Source organism: Bombyx mori, chromosome 11 (assembly GCF_030269925.1).
Source record: "Bombyx mori chromosome 11, ASM3026992v2".
NCBI lineage: Eukaryota > Metazoa > Arthropoda > Insecta > Lepidoptera > Bombycidae > Bombyx > Bombyx mori.
Window position 1 is genome coordinate 8,539,235 of NC_085117.1, and position 23,530 is coordinate 8,562,764.

At 35.6% G+C, this 23,530-nt stretch overlaps 1 long non-coding RNA gene across 1 annotated transcript; it reads right to left on the reverse strand.

Moving 5' to 3' along the window:
* Positions 1 to 1,182: 1,182 nt before the first annotated feature.
* Positions 1,183 to 23,101, reverse strand: LOC134199671 (uncharacterized). The gene is made up of 3 exons (XR_009974253.1): positions 22,952 to 23,101; positions 3,955 to 4,042; positions 1,183 to 1,795 (listed from the first exon to the last, which is right to left on the reverse strand). It is a non-coding gene; the product is annotated as an uncharacterized LOC134199671 (long non-coding RNA).
* Between the last annotated feature and the right edge of the window lie 429 nt (positions 23,102 to 23,530).

A 23,530-nucleotide genomic window follows, 5' to 3' on the forward strand; every position in this document is an offset into this window, starting at 1 on the left:
TAGACTATGATTGAAAATTGCCTCCATTAACCGATATTAAGATGCTACCAGTGCCTGGATCCCACAATGTGAATGTGAATGTGATAACTTTGAGGCTTGAGGTCATCGGCTGTACCAACCTTCAAACCAACTTCGTTATGAATCTTTCTCAGTCAAACTGAATTAGAACAAGGATAGACGTAATATAAATAGAAAGGATAGTTTTAAAAGATAGAAAATAAAATACAGCACGAACTGAAAATGTAAAAATTTTATGGATCAACGAATTTTTGTTTTTATTTTGTCAGAATATACTTAATAATATATTTAATTCGTTATCACTTCTGATTGAAGGTCAGCCCATTTATGGGTTAAATAGACTATTGACTTTTAGCGCCGTTATTTAGCTTTTTTCTCTTATAATCATAATCATAACATTTTACTATTGACAATATTTAACATCAAGTCTAAAATGTACAATATAAATAAAGTTCTAAGTAGGTTAAAGTTATTTTTCTGACTACATCTCTTAAGCAATCATAATTTCTGGCCAAACTTTGTGTTGCACGGAAGTAACATGCCGTCGTATCTGAAAAAAAGTAAAAGAGTAAATTTAAAAACACAAAACATATTTGCGTATGTACATAAAAAGGAAATCATTAAAAATCATTACATAAACATGATTGGTGGTACTAGTTAATTGTTTTAATTCTTAATGTATTTCTCTTTAATTACAGTTACACGTATAATTTAGTTTATGAAAAAAAGTTAATGCATCCGACGAGTGTAAATTAAAAACACAAAAATTAAATTAATCTGTCTGTACGAGGCAATTCAGAAATTTACCATTGATTTATTACTTTATTGTTTTCAGTAATACTCATTAACTCACAAATCTACAATTGAACACAACACTTTCTTTACAGCCACATAAAACTACATTAATAATATCATTTTATACCCAAAAAGGCTATTTAATACGTAACACACTCTAAATTCGCCATAGCCTGATATTTTATGAAGATTTAATAAAATGGCGCGTGTCGAATCCCACTATTCCGCCATATTGAAAATGCGCGGAATAGATGCGCAGTGGAGCGAAAACTTCAACCCCGTTTGGCGTTCGGACATTGTTGATACACCCACGCTTTTCTGAACAAAAAAAAATTAACGTGCATTCGAAAAGTAGTCTTATTTCTATATAGCATTGAACCAAATCTGGCTCGTATGTTTTCTAAAACCTTTTTTGTATGTGTGCAGATTTATTCCGAGTCGCATTAAAAATAGGATTGTATTTCGATGACTTAAGTTGTATTTTCATTTGCACATAAACAGTTGTGTGTTGTGTTTTTTAAACGATATTGAGACTTATTTTTCGAGAGGCAAGATAGAATTTATGTAGTTTTGTTGATGAAAATGCGAATGTACGAGAAAATCTTGTTACCGCGTGTATGTTGGTACTTGATGAAGAAAGGGTAACGTCATAGCTTGATGTTGAAATTTTACCAACGAATTTGACATTCAGTACAATGTGAATTTCTACGTGTGCGTTTAGGGATGTATGTGCCTTTTAAATAAATGTTTGAACAGAATGAACTTGGATAATAATTGAAGAAGAAATTGAAGACTATTCAGAAGCATGAAAAGAAATTGCTATTGAAATCGGTCGAGCCTAAAGCTCACCTTATCATAAGCTGTTAGTGTCGTCCATGGACATTAAGCTGCCTGCCGCTGAGGAAGTCCTTCAAAGCTTATTTGAAGACAAAAACATTCTGGAGCAGTTCACTCCAGAGCCGTATAGTGAGAAGACTGATACCTTGAAACGAATTACAAGAACGAAGCGGTCACGTGAGGACATTTTTTTTATTGCTTAGATGGGTGGACGAGCTCACAGCCCACCTGTTGTTAAGTGGTTACTGGAGCCCATGGACATCTACAACGTAAATGCGCCACCCACCTTGGGATATAAGTTCTAAGATCTCAGTATAGTTACAACGGCTGCTCCACCTTTCAAACCGAAACGCATTACTGCTTCACTGCAGAAATCGGCGGGGCTGTGGTACCTACCCACGCGGACTCACAAGAAGTCCTACCACCAGTAAAATTCCGGACATTCCGGTAAACTACAGTTCGGTGGAGGGTAGGTGCTAAATGAATGAAAACGCTATTATTAATGCATCCCGGTGACAAGTACCAATTTTTCTAATTAAATACGTAATACGTAATACGAACATCAGATGGGCTGTGGGCTCGTCCACCAATCTAAGCAAAAAAAAACTAGTTAGCGTGGAAAATTTACGACTACAAAGAATTCGACCAAGCATTGCAAATCTGACTGGTTCCTCGTAGGGGTAGTTATCACAGAACACAAGACTGTCAGATGTCTGATTCTCGTTAACGACATCTTCAAGATAGCTTTGCATACATACAAATTCTGAACAATAATATTAGGACCGTCGGTCTACATTATTTAAATACTTTTTTTTACTGGATACTTGTTTCTATAGCAACATCACTAGTGGTTTCAATGAGTTCTGGTACTCGCTAATAATAAGGTAGCCCGCTTAACCCTCCATTAATAACTGATAGAGAAATACTCCTTCGATACCAACGTATTTTAAATAGCGAATTGAGAATAGTAATATCAATTCTAATTGCGTTTCAAAAGCGTCGATTTTTTATCGATAATTGCACTGCCCGCATCACTAATTCCAATCGGGCCGGTGTGCCCGTGTGTCGTGTTCTAATAATATTCGTTTTTCCGTGTCGTCGAATGTCGGTATTCTATGAGAATTATACACAAACCGTAATATAATGTAAATTATTGTCTTGCAAGGCTTCTTGTCGACCTAGAATCGGTAACAGATAAATGGAATTTTTTATTATCTGTCCGATATCAGGTTTCATAGACAATACGTTTTAACAAAAAAAGAGTTTGGATGTGTAATTCTTTTTTTTGTTTGTTTGTCGTATTTTTTCCTTATTCTTGGTATGTTATGTTTATAACGGGGAAAGAGGTATCTAAAAATCGCGCTCTCGATTTTTTTTAATAAACCTAAAATTCTAATTACTAATTTACTATTTGTATTTAATCGTATGTAAGTCTATCTTATATTGTATTTATTTTTCACATGTCTATATAAGTATATATTTTTATGTAAGTTTGTTATGATATAGCACCGTCCAGTTCGCTTATTCCTCTCCTATATAGTTGCAAGGTTGCCTGGAAGAGATCGCTTTCAGCGATAAGACCGCCACTTTATGTCACCGACTATTATTTGTTTTATTTGCTCACTCTGTACATATGGTGTTAAATAAAGTGTTATTATTATTTTGCGATATTTACAGGCATACGTTTTTTTTACCTTTGTACTTAATTTTCTTAGTCTTTTTAAATTATTGTCTTTATTGTACTATTTTCTTTTTCTTCACCTTATACCAGGTGAGGTCGGTACAGCAAATTTCTCTCTTCCATTCTCTTCTAGCAGCTATCAGCTGAACACTCACTCCTCTCTCTCTCATATAATTTTCACTGGTGGTAAGACCTCTTATGAGTGCGCACGGGTAGGTACCACCAACCCGCCTATTTCTGCCGTGAAGCAGTAATGCGTTTCGGTTTTAGGGTGGGGCAGCCGATGTAACTATACTGAGAACTTATATCTCAAGGTGGGTGGCGCATTTACGTTGTAGATGTCTATGGACTCCAGTAACCACTTAACACCAGATGGGCTGTGAGCTCGTCTACCCATCTAAGCAATAACAAAAAAATAGAAAATAAAAGACATCATTCACACACTCCATCCATCTCTTCTGCGGTCGACCTCTTCCCCCTGTACTTTCAACTACCTTACTTCTTTATACTATGTACATATAAATATTTACAAAAGCTTTTCTTTTTAAATAAACTCCTATACATGTTTATTTGCAAAAGATATTTAATATAAATAATTATGGTACGGTAGAAAAAAGTATTACCCTCTCACTAATTGCGATCTTGACTGATCCAATGACAGGTGAAGGGATGAACTGGAAGTCAGTAGCAGGACTGGCAACACTTCACTCTCTGAAAATAAAAAAAATGTATAGAAACTGATTTTATAGAAGCTAATCGTAAATCTGACCTATATATTTGCTTTATTAAAATAACACATAAAGCAAGAATAAATTAAAACTTTGATTTTTTACCACAAAAAAACAAAAAATAAATAATCAAGATCTACTTAAGGAGGAGTTCAGTGACTAAGACGTACAGAAGAGGAAATATATGGAATGATTAATGCTTCACAAAAATAGTTTTAGATTATTGTTTTTAAAGTGACATCCCTCATGACTGCTGTTCAGAATGTTTTGTTTTTGAGTTCCTATCCAACGAATTGGGAATTGGTTATACCAAACTATGGGAGACCACGTGTCAACTTCGAAGGCTTCATCATTTTTTATAGCTGCAGTTGTTCGCGCAACCCTTTTACTGGTAATAAGACCTCTTGTGAGTCCGCGCGGGTAGGTACCATCACCCTGCCTATTTTTGTCGTGAAGCAGTAATGCGTTTCGGTTTGAAGGGTGGGGCAGCCGTTGTAACTATACTGAGACCTTAGAACTTATATCTCAAGGTGAGTGGCGCATTTACGTGGTAGATGTCTATGGGCTCCAGTAACCGTTTAACACCAGATGGACTGTGAGCTCGTCCACCCATATAAGCAATAAAAAAAAAAATCAGCGAACACTAGTTCCGTAGTTAATTATCTCACTCTTCAAGCTAGAGTGCCGCAATTTGCGGTAAAAACGGACCCCATTCATGCGTGATTCCAATCGCAATAGATAAAAAAAAAACTAAAAACATTAATACTTAGACAGCGCATCGATAACACTAAAGCAGTCTTTAGTAAGTAAGCCCCTATACACATTAAGTGTATACAATAAATAAAAACAAATGGCGTGCGTTGTGCCTTACGTAAAAACGTAATTGATGGTGGAACGTCAGAAACAAAACTGTACACATTTATAGTGGCCCTGAAATTGTACGCTTCAACGCGAAACGTTTCCGTATGCTCCTAGTGATGTGGCGATTGTCGATATAATCTAGTTTGTGAATCGACTCACATATTGTAAAGTGATATCTTGAAATGATACTGGTGGTAGGATCTCTTGTGAGTCCACGCGGGTAGATACCATCACCCTGCCTGTTTCTGTCGTGAAGCAGTAATGCGTTTCGGTTTGAAGGGTGGGGCAGCCGTTGTAACAATACTGAGATCTTAGAACTTATATCTCAAGGTGGGTGGCGCATTTACGTTGTAGATGTCCATGGGCTCCAGTAACCACTTTACACCAGGTGGGCTGTGAGCTCGTCCAACCATCTAAGCAATAAAAAAAAAAAAAAATGATAGAATGTAATTGTACATGCCGACGGATCTGCGATAAACGCAACGTGGTTCCATTTTTTTTAAATTTTCGGAACTTTAACGCAAGGGAAGCCGCAAATCACTTTTTTGTTATAATAAATATACTATTTATAGTTGTCGGTTTCCGAGCTAGCCGCGAATCGTAATCAAAGTTAAAGGTACTAAGTTTAAGCATTTGAAATGGCGGAATTTCAACATGAAAATAACAAAAGCAAGTTTTATTTTGATTGCTTTAATATACAAACGAGTCAATGGCAGGCGACGAGACGATGACGGGGTATAAATTATAATATTTCAATTGTGCAATTGGTTAAAGTTTTGCTTCAAGAAAAACCAGAAAAGTCAAAATTGCATATATAATTTAAACCATTTACACCCGCATATACATGTATGTATACTTATTTCGCTTTCTTCATTGTCATACCATTATATGTATAAATTACGATATTTCGACTTTACCGTTTACATTTACAGTTTACGTACTTTACAGTTTTCGTCGTCACGGACGTCATTAGTTGTAAATTAATTGTAGTTTTGATAATGACGATGGCTCGCGAAAACTGATGAAAAGATTATTACAGATTTAATTGTAGGTATCTGATTTTTGATTTGATGCAATTTGTACGTAAATATAAAAGATTAGACAGTTACCGAATCATATAGAAGTCACAACCTTGTCGCTTGTGCTTACTTTTACGACGGTAAAATTCGAACTATTCTATTAAAATATTGCTATATCGATATCGGCCCATCCCTGTTTCGAGCACGGATACAAGACATTTGTTTCAGTCGCGACTCGATTTCACTCCTTCCAACGGGATAGCCGAAAATAAGCGTCGTGCCAAATCGAGGAACAAATTACTTTTACTGTACTACACTGCGTTTTGGACTCTGTCAACAGTAAGGAATCGTTCCGTCTGATTCGTTCGAATTCTTTGCGAAACAGAAGGAATGAAGGAAAGCGTTTAAGTCTAATATTGCTTAGTTGTGTTACATAGCTCTTAAATGACACTTTCAAAATAGTTAGTACGCTTTTGAGTTCCGAAGCTAACTCGAGAGAAAACCTTAGTCTGTCTTCGTTAGATAAATCTGGACCTAGAAATCACGAACTTTCTGCAAAAATTGCTTCACACGGATGCGTATGGACGTCGTATGGATTAATTTAATATAATACTATTTCGGGAATTTTGGGTGATGCACATATGTATGGAAAAAATAAGCCCCATGCCTCTTAACGATTAAGAAAAATCATTATCAGTGAAAGTTTGTGGTGAGTTCGTGACAATACAAATACGCCAGTAAAGGCTTTCCGCTGGCTAACAAATAAAAAAAAAATCGTTTTGATTGTCTATAGGAACGGGACAATAGGTATGGATGAATGACAGATATGGAGCATGAATGAGTAAGAGAGATAGGAGATGTCGTGTTAGGAAGTAAGAAAGACGGCGAATGAATTGGGAACACTTTGTTTTATTTCTTAAGCAAGAGGAGGGTAGTTGCCGGACGCGACCGCAGACAGTCGCGGTGTAACTCTGAAGAAGCAAGACGTTTATATTTAATTTACATAGATTAAGAAAATTAAGACGAAATAAAGAATCAAGTTTGTGTGAAGTGATCAACCGTTTCACTGGCCCACCCTGAATATAAAACCCCACAATGTGACTTCATTTTAAGATTAAGAGGTCGTATTTAACAAAATAGTCATTCAAATTTATTATTGAAAATGGTATTGGAAATCTCAATTTGTACTTCTAATTTGTAGAATTTTAGAATACTCCTTATACAGAGATGTATTGTTTAATTTATAATTGGAAAAAAAGGTTTGATAAAAAGAAAACTGAAATCATTATTTACATTGAACTTAAAAATATCTAAAAACATTTTTGTATAATTTTCAAGATGGTTGAGTGAGTATGTTTGATGGTGGAGTCTTATATAATATAAATTATAACTTTTGGAAATTGTTGACAATCTAGCTTCTTCAAATATGCATCTATTAATTTAGAATCTATTTTTGAATATTTTCTGGTCGTAAAATATGTCACATTTATTTTTCTTAACTGCTTTATCAGACATATCATAAAAAATCTCATTAGGACACAATAAAACTTCTTTTTCCACTAAACTAGTCGAAATATCTATAGACCACTTAAATATAATTTGGTATCCACTAATGACGTATGATTTGGAAGCAAAATGAGGTAGCATTTAACCAAAACGTATTCTACGTAATCTTGTGAATATTTCACAGTGCATCATAATGTAGGCACCGCATGCGATCGGCGGTCGTGAATTGTCGTCTAACAAGCAACCCTTGAGGAATAGGGGAGTACTAAATTCCATGACGTCGATTGATAAGGAGGCTAAATCGAAATGTGAATTTTTATACTTTTTTTTATTGCTTAGATGGGTGGACGAGCTCACAGCCCACCTGGTGTTAAGTGGTTACTGGAGCCCATAGACATCTACAACGGCTGCCCCACCCTTCAAACCGAAACGCATTACTACTTCACGGCAGAAATAGGCAGGGTGGTGGTGCCTACCCGTGCGGACTCATAAAAGGTCCTACCACTAGTAATCGTCTAATTACGTCTAAGACCAGTATTCGTCTAATTCTAATTAATTAATTTTTAATTTTTCGTCTAATTAATTTTTATGCGTATATGAATTATTATTATTTTATAGAAAGAAAGGTCGTTTGTCGATTACATTTTTTTACTGTGAGCATCCTACAGGCTGCAAACAACATCTTGCTTACATCGGCTTTTCGTGAAGGACTTTTTTGTACAAGATAAAGAAAAAATGATGATTGGTGTCGTGGGACACCCACCGGATAGGAACGAAGTTCCTTATTATAAAAATATTAATTTTAAGTTTTATCCGAGGTATAAACAAAATAATTATTCGGGTATACATTTTTTATTATGATTTTTTCATTGAAAAATAAAATAAAAAACTACTTTACAAAGTTATCAACTTTATTTTATTCACAATGATTAATAAAAAATATATATTAAAAATATGTTATTTTTTGTACGTTATTACAAAGTTAAGTCGTACACTGTGTGCATTACTAATAAAAATCTTACGTTACGGACTTTTTTTTCCCGGTTAGGGTACCCCTCCGCATCGTCCCATAAGGAACTTCGTTCCAAAATTCGTAAAATTTAATTCTATTATTAACTCATATAAATATTTTAATTATGAAAGTATGTTTGTTTTTTGGCTTGTGTGTTTGTTCATCCATCCTTCACAACGAATCATCGAATTGAAATATTTTTTTTAATGTGGTTATTTTAAGTCAGCACAGTGACGTAGGCTACTTTTATCCCGGAAAAAAAAACTTCTGATTCCCACGGCAAATTGTTTTATTATCTTTAGAAAAAATATGTGATACTTTCCCATGACGATACGGGCAAAGTCCCGGGTAACAGCTAATGAAATAATTCTTCGCACTTTATTTTTCATCAAATTCAAGCCTAAATTAAATATGAGAGTTGATAAATAGGGTCCTTCGAGTTTTGATTTAATCGACGAGCCTGTTTTGCCACGACGTTTCAATTCGAATTCCAATGTAAGAATAAACATTATTCTAATGGAGCTTTAATGGTCGATAAATAGAGTTCACATTGCGGTATTAATCGGTCTCGGGGATGGTTTAAAATGTGATTAATTTTAATCTCGACTAAAACTCCACAAATTCGACTATTTACCCCTTTATTCGTCTACGTCCTATGTTCTGTCAAAACGAATGGGAAATATGCGAGAAAGAGTGACTGGATAACAAGCACCCACACATGCACATTCCACACATGGGGTCCGACTAGACGCCATCTTAAATGCACACTATCGGAAAAATTATGTTTGGCGCAGCAGTAATACGAATATATCGATGGGATCGGTAATAAAGTATTCGCATTGCTCTGAATCTGATTGAAGTTGCATCTCTGTGCCTTTTTACGTTAGAGCCGAATTGTACGTATTTTAGTTGGCTATTTTATGATGCCTCAAATATTTAATATGCCTCCATGGCCAAGAGGTTATATGAGATCGCGTCAATCCCACATGATAAGCGAAACCGCCCTGAGAGCTCAGATACAGTACGGACCATCGTTCCAATTTGGATGAAGAATTTGGATCTAATTCGATTGAGCTTTGACCTCACGAGTCGCAACGTATATAGTCAACCTGGACCGGTAAATAAATAAATAAAACAGACACCACAAAGTGAATGTCATGTCTCCAAGGACACTGTCTATTTTGCAACGTGTTCGTCGGTTTTAATTGCTATGTATTTTTCTTCATTTTGTCTCACAATCAATTAATTCGCTACAAAACTAGATGGGACGGTCTTATTGAAACGGTAAATTGAATTTATTTCAGTTTAATTTTTCCTTAATCAGTGATTTTCATTTACAGACTTTAGTCGATTGATCGGTTTATCTTCTCGTCAGATATTTTCAGAGGGTTGTAATTCTGATCCGATGGTAGATTCAGCGAACCACTACTCTTTCTAGAGCCCAGTGTTAGCACATTCTCTTTGGTTGAGCCCGTGAGCTCACCTACACGTCACAGAATAGCTGAATAGCCCTTTAGGCTACCAGCGATTAGGTAAGGGCAAAAAACCCTTTCATCATGAAACCCTCTACGTCATTTAAAACTGTCAAGCATACCTAAACCCACTATAAAAGCGGCCTTTTCTGTCACCCAATTGCCGGATAAAATTACGCTTTGCAAGGAAAACATTTGTACGATATTTGTAGGTATTTCGTTCGTAAATTAATTGGCAAGTGATCTTCTCTCCGAGTAAGGCGCTTCTATCGAACGTAGGACAAATAAAAAAACTGTTTTTTGTTTATTTTTATTTATTTTTTATTTAGGTTGATGGACGAGTTTGGACGCTGTCAATAACGTAAATGCCTGCATCTACCTTGAGACATGTTTTTTTTCCTACCTATCCTGATAGCCTTGAGAGGCTATTTCAGCTTCTACTTGACGTGTAGGTGAGCTCACGGAGCTCTAACCGGGAGTGTTGCTAAAACTGGCCCTAGCAAGAGCAGTGTTTCGCAGAATCTACCACCGGAAACGCGATCCACTGAGAAGATCTGGGGAGAAACTCAGAGGGCTGTATCTGTGGGTTAATTCACTCGTCGAGCCCATGGTCGCAAGCGACGGGTTCGACGACGACGGTGACTGGTGAAGTGGTTTGAGACATGAGTTCTAAGTCTTAGTTCTATAGTACAACGAGCCCCACCTTTCAAACAGAAATGCATTATTACTGTGTCACGGTAGAAATAGGCAAGGTTGTGGTACCTACCCGTGCGGGCTCAAAAGACGTCTTACTGACAGTCATTTTATGAAATACTAATGCTGTGTTACTCATCAACGTATTTTAGGTCCAATTTTTTTTTTTAATTATATGCTACGGTCTAGCCTTTCTGAGTATTGATCCAATTGAAACCCTAAAGTGGTAAAGATTTGTATTCTATATAACGATGTTTGGAGTATCTCTAGGTATATCAAAATTTCGGTACCAGTCACTGCGTCCTTAATAATCACATAAGCCACGAATCTTAATAAATCTAAAAATCTAATCACTTATTAAACCAATAATAAAGTAAAAATACGCTTCACCGAAAACCCTTTGGTAATATTTTTTATAAATATTACCTCAACAGTATCATTTCTTCGAATAAACGATTTCCGTCACAGTTAAAATGTTTGAAGGAACCTTATCTTAATCTCTTACTCGTCCATAAATTATGTTATAACAACAAAGAAATTACGTAACAAGTTTAAACCACCCTTAAATACGTTAAGGGTGGCCTAACCCAGTAACCGAGTAACTAATAAAATACATACCCATTTAACCTTGACACGGCCCTACTTAGTATGCACGGGCATTCTTTTAAAATCTGATGTATTAATTTGTGAAATTCAGGTGCAAGCGAAAAAGGCTTCTAAAATAGTTGTCTTTGAGAAGAAAATCGGCAAACGCTACTCGCGACATTCGAGTTTCGTGCTCAAAAATGAAAAATTGTAAGATAATTTTTCTTGCATCTTCGACTATGCTTATTTTAGGTTTTCACTCATTATAATAGAGTCGAAAGTTAAATACTCGATATAGTGACGCTTAAAACGTTTCGGATTTAAATAGGTTATTTAGCACGTGGTTCTCGTGACGACGTTCGCAATTTGAGTATAAATTAGAACACTTATCTCGTCGCGGTTTTCTTTTTCTCTCTTTCCGTCTTTAGTTTTTCTGCGACGCCGTCCCGTTCGCACGTTATGCCAAGGAGCAAGCGTAGGGGTGTCACCCGTTTCAGCATTTCTTTATCGATATTCCAAGATAATACTCAAACCTCCACGACAGGGAGGCAGGGAGCTTATAAATAGTAAAATGATAAATGTACGCAATTTCGGGGTATAGACTCTTCAATATCAATATGAATTCGGTGAAGAAAATCGATAGTGAATAGGGTGGCGCATTACGTTTTCCAGTGGCCGATAAAAATGTGATAGTTCGAGTCGGGAACTAATTTAGTTCATCGATAGTCGATGTACTAACGAAGCGCGCTCCGCTCTTATATTTAATTTAACCGGCGGAAGCAACAGGTTATTAGCACGAACCTTTCGCGGCTAACTTTCCGGGCGTTCACTTTTTAAATTCCTCTCTTTCCCTTTCTAATTGGATTGCCTTCTCCCTTGCCCGTGAATGAATGGAACTTGTTGCTCGATCATTTTGAATTTATATTAAAATCGTTCGAATTATAAACGTGTGTCATTTAGCTAAGGGTTCTGTTGACGCGTCGGACCTTGAAATCGATTGGTTCCCGATTTGATTTTCCTACGGTGTCGCTTTGAGCCGAATTTTCCTATCCCCATTCTCATCTAACCGTAAAACTTATTTTAGCGTATAATTTTACAGGAGAACGATCACGCCTCTGGCATAAAAATTAACACGTGCTTCGGTCAATGATTTTCCGCTCATTAGTTCCATTGAACCTTTTCCTTTGGATAAGAATTAAAAATGTTAACATTAACGAAAATAGTCGTGGCGTCAACACGAAAACGATATTGGTCACAAGATTTACAAATTGCGAGACGTGTCCACATTTTAACCACGTATGACGTATCTATACTCGCATACAAATAAAACGTCACATTCATACGCAAAACGAAGCCCGCAGCATATCTTACTCTCGAACACATCTACACATAAAATATATTTCTACTCACCACCCAATACATTTTATCTATGTTACCGTTGCCTTACTAGAAATATTGATCGCACCGAAAGAGTGCAACCGTATTCGATATTTTTTTCGAATATGTTTCTATTGCAGTGGGAACAGATTCGAATTTTGATTGTAATGAGGGCGGCGGTTGGCGTGAACGTACGACTGACTAGCGATCGAGTCTCACGAGGTATTCTCAAGGGGTGAGCGTAGTTCTTGCGCTTAGATATAAAGGAAGGTAGATACTTATGAAATTCGAAGGAAAAACCACCCTTCCCTATACTTATACAGCGCAGTCGAAGTCGGTTTTCGCGGAGGAAATTGTAGCGTAGTTTGAGCGGGACATTCGCTCAACGTACGCCGCATGGAGACGACGATTTTCTCGAATTTCCTTCGGGACGCGTCTTCGATTTTCAAATTTGAATTCTCCTTTCGAATTTCAGTTCATTTCTATTTGTTGTACAGAATAACCTTAGTAATAAAAACTTATTACTTTTGTTTCTTTTCTTAAAACATTGTATGCATTCTTATTATTTATCCGTGTGAGAAAATAATAATTTTCGCGGCGCGTAAAATTTTGAACTTCACAACTTACGTCGAGCCGTCATTAAGGTAAGAATTTTGAACTGTTACTACAAAAAAAAAATCTTTTGTTTCGCGGAAAAAATTTGAATTTTAAGAACACTCCTTCTGAGATATCGCTGCGAGAGATTTTAGTGGATATTTTTATTCGATCCCATTACATGAGCACTTCCGACTCCCACTTGTTTTCGATAGAAACGGCTACGGAATATGATGGATAGTGCTGTCAGGCTGTCGGTCGAGGATCGTTATTTTTAAATAACCGGAAAATAAATTTAAAAGTTAAATACAGAACGTTGAAATTCTTTAAATTTCGTTCCATTGTTCGATTTTTAAATTCACGAATAATAGTTTCAGTACATACATACTGAATTATTATTTTTTAATAAAAATGGAATTCGACGAAGTCATTGTTTGTTTTGTTATATGTTTATTTTGAAATTACATAACATTTAGTAATTACATACTTAAAATTAGTTAAAATCTCTGATAATAGGGTTGCCACTACGTCAAAAGGGTTGGCAGTGGTGTCTTCTGTATTAGTATCGTTAAGTAGTAATGCTTTTTGGTTATGGTATATATAATCTCAGAAAACTTATTTTTGTTTACGTCTATAACTAACTTGACGATAAAGTATCAAGAAATACAAAGACTAGAAAATAACGTAATTTTAAAAATCAAAATGTAGTTAACATTTTTTGAAATATAAACAACAATTTTTTTTAACATACAAATTATTTAAGACTGGGAATTTTAAATACATACATATTTATTAACGAAACGACGAGGCTATGTCGGTTTTCGAGTCCAATCCATTTGTTCTAAAGAAATACGTACTTAGCACATACGAATGAATTAAACTTAAACGAATTTGTGCATAGAATTGAGTCTATCATCTCTATAATCAAAGAAGAACGCACGGATAATCTGTGGGGGTAAAAGGGGGTCTGTAGAATCGAGTACAAACATAAAATTGCCCGAAGCTGCTGTATCATACCAAAATAATTAAGATACGGCTAAGAACTAATGCACGGGGGTGTGGAATACCGAACTTTTCTAACAAAGATCGTAGCATAAATTCCTGGTACTTAGGTAGTCAAGTGACTAAGCAATACGAGACAATTAAAAGCAAAGCTTAAGGTATAACTTTAAGACAATACGCGTTGTCTTAAAATTTATATAGATTGTCGTGATTGACATGAACTCCGGTCACCCAAATGCAATTTTATCGGCAGTTTTCTCGTCTACGATAGTTAGTAAAAATGTTTAGGTACTTTAAAAAAAATAGATTTAATTTAACCGGAATATTCTGTTTCACGAAGGGAATTTTTCGTTTTTGTGACGCTTGGGCGCGGTTCTTGTCACAACTGTCATTTTTGGCGTCGCTGCGAATACAGGGTAGTTGAAAATATCCTTTTTATATACCTATTGATTAGAGCAAATGAAGTTTATTAAACGAGGCTTGTGGAGAGTACTTAACGGTAGGCAGCGGTTTGGCTCTGCCCTTGGTATTGCTGAGGTCCATTGGCCACGGTAACCACTCACCATCAGATCGACCGTATGCTCGTCTGCCTACAAGGACAATAAAAAAATTACAATTTATTTTGTGAACATTTTGAATATAGACATACATGGTCTACAAAGATAAAAGAGTCTGGAGGGATTGCATCGAAATGAGATTAAAACAAAGTCTCAGATGTTTTTGTGGTTACACCAATAGACCGATGACCCCTTTGTCACATTTTTAGCGAGTAAAGTTTTGATCGATATCTGAATTTTACTAAAAAATGCCACTTCTATTATTCAGGAAAGGGGTAAAAATTATGCCAAAATGATGGTAAATTCTGGTGATAGGACATCTAGTGAATCCGCACGGGTAGGTAGCACGGTTCCACCTATTTTCACCGTGAAGCAGTAATGCGTTTCGATTTGAAGGGTGGGGCAGTTGTTATACTGTTAAAACTGAGACCTTACAACTCATGTCTCGAGGTGGGTGGCGGCATTATTTACGATAGTGGTTCGTAAGCTCGTCCAACCATCTAAGCTAAAAAAACAACTAAACATATTCAACTAGCACTCGTAAAATTATTACCCATAATTAACATTACAACGCGCTGTATATAATATTAGTTGTCACTCTGACAGCTAATGTCATTCGGTAGCGTTGGACCAAGCGGTTATTTGAGTTCTCACTCTTGATTCGATTAATCGTTTTGTATGACAACGAATTGATTTATAAAATTTAAATATTAATTAACGTCGATTGACTCACAGCTGTAATGATAGTCGTAAATAAATTTACGGACCGCCCGTTGCATGTTTTTTCTCTTGCTTCAATTTAATACGAAATAATTACGTCTCGTTCCGATCGCCTCGGTGAGATTCAAGATCTGATCCATTGTTGCAGCAGTTTTTTTTTTAATGCATGTATTGGTGAACGAGCTTCACAGCCCATTAGGTGTTAAGTTTTACTGGAGCCCATAGACATCTATAACGTAAATGCCGCCACCCACCTTGAGATATGAATTCTAATGCCTCAGTATAGTCACAACGGCTGCCCCGCCCTTCGAACCGAAACGCATTACTACTTCAGGGCTGAAATAGGCGGGGTGGTGGTACCTACCCGTGCGGACTCACAAGAGCTCCTACCACCAGCAAACAGTTTGAATCGTTTTGACTTTAAGATTTGATATGCTACACTTTATATTCACCTTTTTTTTGAATTAGCGTTATCGATTCCTCCTTACCGCTTTTCCGCCTCACAGGTTAAATAAATTTCACATCTCTATTAAATAAAAAATCTCTAGTGGTTGATTATTCCGTTGCTTATTATTATGCACTACTTTGATTTAAAAATAAAAAGTGGTCGTTTTTGTCAACGCAATCGAATCACGCTTAATCAAAAGCATATTATTACAATTTTATATCCAAATAAATTTGCATACGAAGTTATTTCGAATACATAAAAGAAAATGTCTTTTTTTTTTCAATGTATTTCGGTTAAACTAATCCAGTTTACCTCATTCGGAATTCTATCATAAAATAATATCGAATCTGCATACATTGATGGGGTGAACGACATATAATTTATATACGTTCGATAGTTCGGTCCCACCCTTACCTTGCTACCCTCCACGTACATATATGTATTCGGGGGTGTACGTGTGTTGTGCAGGGCTCATGACAAAATCGATAGGGCTAACTCCTTTGTAATACTGGCTGGTGCGATCTCTGAACTAAAGAATAAACACGGTTTACTGTTTTTCTTTTCTTCCTTTAATCTTTTGGAATTGATAATTTTGAAATTCGTATATAGAATATTTTCAAATTCGAATTGTAACATTCGAATTTCAATTTACAAACATTAACTTAGCCGTTCATTCCGAGCTACGTAAAATAACAGGGAAAATATTAAAATGTTTACTTTAAAAATGGTGATTTGTTTAAACGTTTTTTTTGTCCAATAATATTTAGCCTTCACTAAATATCATTAAAACTAATGGCACGAATGCTTTGACGAAATTTAACTCGATCCACACAACTTACAAACTCTGTGTATTCGTATGATTGTTAGATTATAAGTGTGTCTAAATTAGCTTAATAATCTAATAGGCTATGTTGTGAGCTAGCACCATCTCACCTATTTCTAGAGCGAAGCAATCATAAATTCCGATTTGATCCGATTACAAGATTTAATCGATCATACAACACAAATGTGAATTCGAACTCATGTCTAGAGATGAGCCATAAATATATCGGAAAGAAAAAGAAAACATAATTTCAAAAACTGATAACCTATAGCTCCGATTTAATTTAAGTTCTTAAGCATACAAATAATCTCATGTTTCAATCAAACGTTTTAATATTCAAATAATCGATAACAACATAACATTAAATCTATCACTATTCTAAATCTAATCCGATGTCATTAGTGTCCATAAATTCTATTAATTAACACAAACGATCCCGTACTCTGTGCATCCGAATACCATCGACAATTAAGAGTAAGAAAAGGAAGGAGAAGGAAAAAAAAGAATTTAATGTTTTTATTCTGACTCTCTTAATTATCTGCATTTATTTGTCAGATGTAATTACGTTCAGTACGTGAACGAACGCCACACGAAGAACTACACCAGCGCGTCGTTCAAAAGAAATTGAATGCGGACAATTTTTTTTTTATATTTATGGCTTCACCAAAAGTGGACGTTACGGAGATCGTAAAATTTTATTTCGTTGTTTGTATTTAAGAGATGCCTAATAAAGAACTAGTTGGATGTCTGCGGACGCTACCGCCGATGCCGGACTTAGGGTTCCGTGATTCGAAACGAAAAGGATTTAATTTTAAAGAAACCTCTTTCAATATTTTTCAAATAATCTAGGACGTATTAAATTTATGTGATGGTTCTTTTTTGTTTAAAGCGTTGCTCGCTTATGTTTCAACGAAACGAAACTATATAAGTATCACATTTTTAATTTTATTTAAGCTATGGTAATGTATTAATGGAATGCTGAAATGGGCAGTTCAAATAAGCTTGGATCAAATAAATTAATCTCTGTAGGTAACGAAATCGAATAGCGTTCCGTTTACTCTTCGAAATTCGAATTTCAAATTTTCGTAACACGCCACGTTCTATTTTATGACCGTAACATGGAAATTATGAAGCCGGGTGTCATTAGGCGAAATTGGTCGATCAAAACGATATAAATAATCGTTTTCATTCCGTTATCATAACCTCGAAGCGACTCTTTAATTATTTGTAACGTTATTTATGATTTAATTTAAAATGATCGTCCAACGATATTTATGGGTTCGTTTTTTAAATGAGCCCGGTTTTCTTCAGCGCGTTAGCAAGTAGAGAAACTAGTTATCGAAGTACCTATTACGTTTTGTCTGACTTTTCAAAATGATTCGTCGAATAATAATTGCAATTAAATAAACAATGCGTTTTGTAGGTTCGCTTATCAGCCGTAGCTATTATTGGGATTTTACTAATTATATTAATATATGTAATCACAATTATTAGGTTTTTTAAACCCACAAAAATACTTACTAGTCCAAAAGAACTTCTTGTCTTTTATTTTATTGCATAGGTAGGTGGACGAGCTCACAGCCCACCTGGTGTTAAATGGTTACCGGAGCCCATAGACATCGACAATGTAAATGCCGCCACTCACCTTTGAGATATGAGTCTAACGTCTCAGTATAGTTACTTAAAGTTTGTCTGTATTATAGGTATGTATAAAAAAGTGAAGGTACTGGGTAGAATATTTTGTTTACGATTTATGGAATGATAAGCCTTTGCCAAAATCTAAAATAGACAAAAAATCCTCTATACCACTAGTAGTAGGTCATGCAGGCAAAAGATTCTCTCTCATACGTCCAAACTATAACACATAGATGTTGATTTACAAAACATCTTCTAACTCTCTTAAGTCATATAGATAAAAAACGATAAACGTTGTTCACGTCTGAATAAATATCAAATTTAATTTTGAAACATAATATCGGCCATTTACATTAATTCACTTTATTATTTATCTAAAACTATTTTTATTAAGGCTATAACGTGTTTATAGATCTATTAGTCATACCTGACCCGACCATTATGGTTCGTGTAGAAATCGAAGATAATTTTACACGAAAGATTTTACAAGTATTTTATTATTATTGCTGAGATGAGCACAAATATCGCCCACGTTTGTACTGTAAATTTAGAGGCAGATGACTAATCCCGAGTGAGAGGCAGTGACTAATCGTAATTCAGAGGCACGTCTAAGTGTTCTAATCTCCATAGATTACAGATGGTTTAACTGTATATTACAGTTGGTTTATCAAACTGTTGACTATCGCTAGGAATTTTTGGAAGGAATCCGTGGAGCGAGTAGCGAAGGTAATTCACCGTTCCTTCACTAATAACATAATAATGGTGGCTTTTTAAACGTGTAGCGTCTGTGAAAGTGCACGAGCCCTTAAAAATGAAACAAAAACGTGTGTGCTCGAGTTCCTCCAAAAAGTCCACTAAAGTCTCAGTAAACAAACACAATTTTATTTCGTTTCACATCATTTTTCATACAACAAAAATGAATGAATTTAATAATTGATGATTTTTATAAACTCGACACTGGCAACAATGGCATCGAAAGAAATTAATTACCATACTAAAAAAAATTAGGAGAAAAGTATCGCTAATTAAAATAAGGGATAACGCCGTGTCCGCAAAAGTCCAATGGATGTTATTCCGCGAACTTCTTAGTGCTAGTTTTTAGTACCTTTGACAATTGCATCATCAGTACACGTCATCATTTATTTTAAATTTAGAAGAAAATTTAATTAAATGTCAATATTATAAAAGTTTATTCGTTCTCATGTTGCTCTAAGTTTTGGCAAAATTGTTATAACCCTCCTTGGAAATGCTTTTGTTGACCTTGGGCCTAAGTTGTATTGGTTTTGGTCGGGCTAGGCCATAAAATGGTATATGATAGATGTGTATGGAAGGAGAAAACATGTTGCGCCGACCTTAGGTGACTGGGAAGGGCAGGAGAATGATTATGGTGATTATAAAGTTAATTAAATTCATATCAATCCACATATAGTTGTGGTTTGATGATTATAGAAATATATGTAGGCTAAATAAACAATATTCGTCAAATTTGGATAACCAAATGCTTAAAACCATTTCGAATTGCTCGAATGGCTTCGATGCGTTGGCACATCGGAAGCGTATTTAAAATTGCATCATTTATTAATACGAGTGCTTTTTTGTCTAGTTTTCAGAGTACAATAAAATTATTAAAAATTGTTCTTGAACTACCCTCTTTGTCGTAATTTAGTTGCCAGAAGCACGTGAGATAACCAAAAGTAACTTGAATACTGGATTCGAGGGTAATATTATCACAAACCCCACCCCCGTGCGTTGTCAATCGATCAAACATGTGCAAACAGCTACTGTGCTCCCCATTGACGTAACCCTAAAAAGCTGAAAGAGTCGAAATGATCCTTCGAACGAAAAGCTTAAAGAACAAAATCGCGCATCGTAACACGCAACTAACGACTTTCCGTCATTGCTTCGAACAATTTGGACATATTTCGCTTGTATTATATATAACATTCGTTTTATGGTAAATGTATTGACAAATATCGAATTACAGTTTCCATTAGGATATTGTTTATACCAATTTATAAATGCAAAGGAGACATGTTTGATTTGTATTATTTTATGTTTCCCGGGCTTGTTTTTGCAATAGTATTACATTCTTCAAACGAATAATTGGTACCAGATTTGATTTCGGCATCTAGTCTGATACCTACTGGTTTTTCTTCAAAGCCCTGATATAATTTAGGGAAATGGCTTACTGTTTACTTCACTTATGTTGAAGAAGTAGAACTAGTCGTTTTAGTGGAGTTGATAATTCGTGCAAACAAAATACATAGTAAATCTAAGACGCTTGCTTCTAGTATAGTTGGCCGTCAAATTCGTTACGTATAATACACGTCGTGTATTTGTGTGTTTAACATTCCGAATAAACATTTGTAATGTGTTTATGAATGATGGTCCGTTTTTAAAGCCACTTTAATAGGGTGCCTTTATGTGTCCGGTCTGTGCGGACGGTTTTCTATATCGCTCTAACGCAATTTTGCTTGGTATTGTGTAGTTCCGTTCTCTTCTCTACCAAATTTTTTCCCTACCTATTAGCTGGTAGCTTAGGGGGCTATTCCAGCCCCCTATCCCTATACCATATACCCTAGAATAAGCGTGGGTGAGCTCACGGGCTTAACTTGAGAGAATTTTCTAACACTAGCCTTAGCAAGAGCAGTGCTTCGCAGAATCTACCACCGGATCAGAATCGCGACCTATTGAGAAAATCTGGCGAGAAACTCAGTGGGCTTTCCCTACTTTTCCAGTCCAGAGTAGGACTTTTGTAGGCAGCGGCTTGGTTCTGCCCCTGGCATTGCTAAAGTCCATGGGTGAATTTAACCACTCACCATCAGTTGGGCTGTATGCTCGTCTGCCTACACGGGCACTAAAAAAAAGGGACTATTTTGGTGTCACCGAACTGGTAGGCGAGTTCACGGGGCTCAGCCTCAGAGAGTTTGCTATCATCTGCCCTAGCAAGAGTATTGCTTCGCTGAATCTACGATCGGAATCGGGACCTATCGACAAAATTCGGCGAGAAACTTAGTAAGTTGAATTTGGGTTAAGTTGCATGTCGAACACTTCACCGCAATCAACGAGTTTGACGAGAACAGTGGCAAGTAGCTATTATATAATTTGAGATATATTGAAGTCTAGTTTTTTTCCCTATTGGCGCCTAGGGCCTTAGCGCCTTAGGCCAAGTAGCCTAAGGCGCTATTTCAGCTACTAACTTCTCACTTATATTGTATGAAAGCTATCCTTCCTTCGAAGAAGCATTAGAGTTGCCCTGTTTCAGAACATCTATAGATAGTGAATGATTAAAGCGATTTTATTCCTACTAGAGGTCCCGCAGTAGTCGAAATTCGACTATAATTAATTGGAATTGTAAGTTTGTACACTATTATGATTGTATTTTATACTACATTATAAAAAATATTAACAAAGCCAAACAATATTTATTAATCTATTCTCAATTTGACAACAGACGTCAAGAACAAAAGTTTGACAATAAATAGTATGCATGCGTGTGTGCGTCAAATACATGGTATGTAGTTTGTGTAATGTTTTCTTTATTGAATTAATGTATCTTTTATGCATTATTTTCAAAAAATATTAGCATTGTGTACTTCTTCTCTATATTCTCTATAAGTGTGGAAAATTTCATACTCCTCCGTCCGCGCAATTTTCGAAAAAAGGGATACAAAGTTTTTGCTTCACTTATTAATATATAGATGTCAGGAATATCATTGGTTTACACCTATTAGTCGAAGTTCAGGGTCGTTGTCTTAAGAGAGTCGCGTCGTTCAACGCGATTACACCTGGCGTCTCACCCATTATACCACGCACGTTTCGAAGCCGATTCGACAGTTAGAATAATAGTGGTTAGCCGTTAACTCTTTTCTAAGCCGATAAACATCTATTCGAGGGTGAAGTAAAACATTTAATTGCCAACTTAAAAAAAAAATATGTATAAATTTTACTACATTAAAAAGTTTGAACAAGGTGCTACGGTGAGAAACGTAACTTTTTATTCGCTATAAACGTCGAAAAACGCAGTAAAAGTTGGCTAAATAATTTATGTGCTCATTTTTTTAAAAATTCAAATACATGCATCTGTTCTTTTTTAATTAATATATGTACCTATTTTTAGACTAGTTGCCACGTAAAGTTTGACAGCTGTCAATTACGTTTTGACGTATGTCTGTGATGTCTGTCCATTATCCATACAGCCTAACATCACTCTGCTATGAGTGAGATGCTCGCAATTTGATTGGGAAATTAGAATTTTGTAGGTACCGTTTCATAAAACCTAAAAAAAATCATTAGAAAGGTCACTGACTTCGGTATTTGTTTTATCAACTGATATAGGATTGTAAACAATAATATTTACTATAGCAATATTCTCGAATTTTCAAACTATAAGTGACGGGTGATCCCACAAAACACAGGTTATCTTTTTTGCACTGCCTTGCCTACATTTACGGTGAGAAAACGAAAGTCCTAAAAGCCTTCTCTAATTGTCGAAGTAAATTATGTTTTAAAACAAACGCATTATGGTCGTTGTCCATCCTAAGCCTGTCACTTAGATAAATAAGGACGTATGTTAAATAATACTTACATGACCTTATACAGACATGTCTATTTTTTCTTATTCTGTAGAATCAGTGAAGTAGCGGTCATATTACGGTCACTGAGACGATTTAAAAAAAAACACGACTGACACTTATCTTTGTTTACACTTACTGACACTAAAACACGTCTACACACTATTCCGGTACATATTTGAATGCACAAAATCCCGTGAGTATTTCATTTAAAAAAAAAGTGAATAAATTATTACCGTTACCAGCCCTACGAAAGGGTTGCTTCTATAGAATGATATGAGTCGTGAATTTGCATATAATTTTTAGTTTATTATTTAGCTTTTTTTTTATTGTCGTACGTACGGGTAACCTTTTGTTGTGCTAACGTGTTGCAGGGTTGATGAATTGACCTCGTTTATCAAGACACGAAGGATTATGTTGATTCTGTAGAGTTATTTTAGGTGTTATTGTACGAACTTCAAACTATCGGCGGATAGAAGAATAAAAAAAAAACCTTAACTTATAATTTTATTAGTAAATCTAATTATATACATCTAAATATATAATATAAATAAATCGTAATCTAGATGGTCTTGAGTGGTGATCGGTATTAG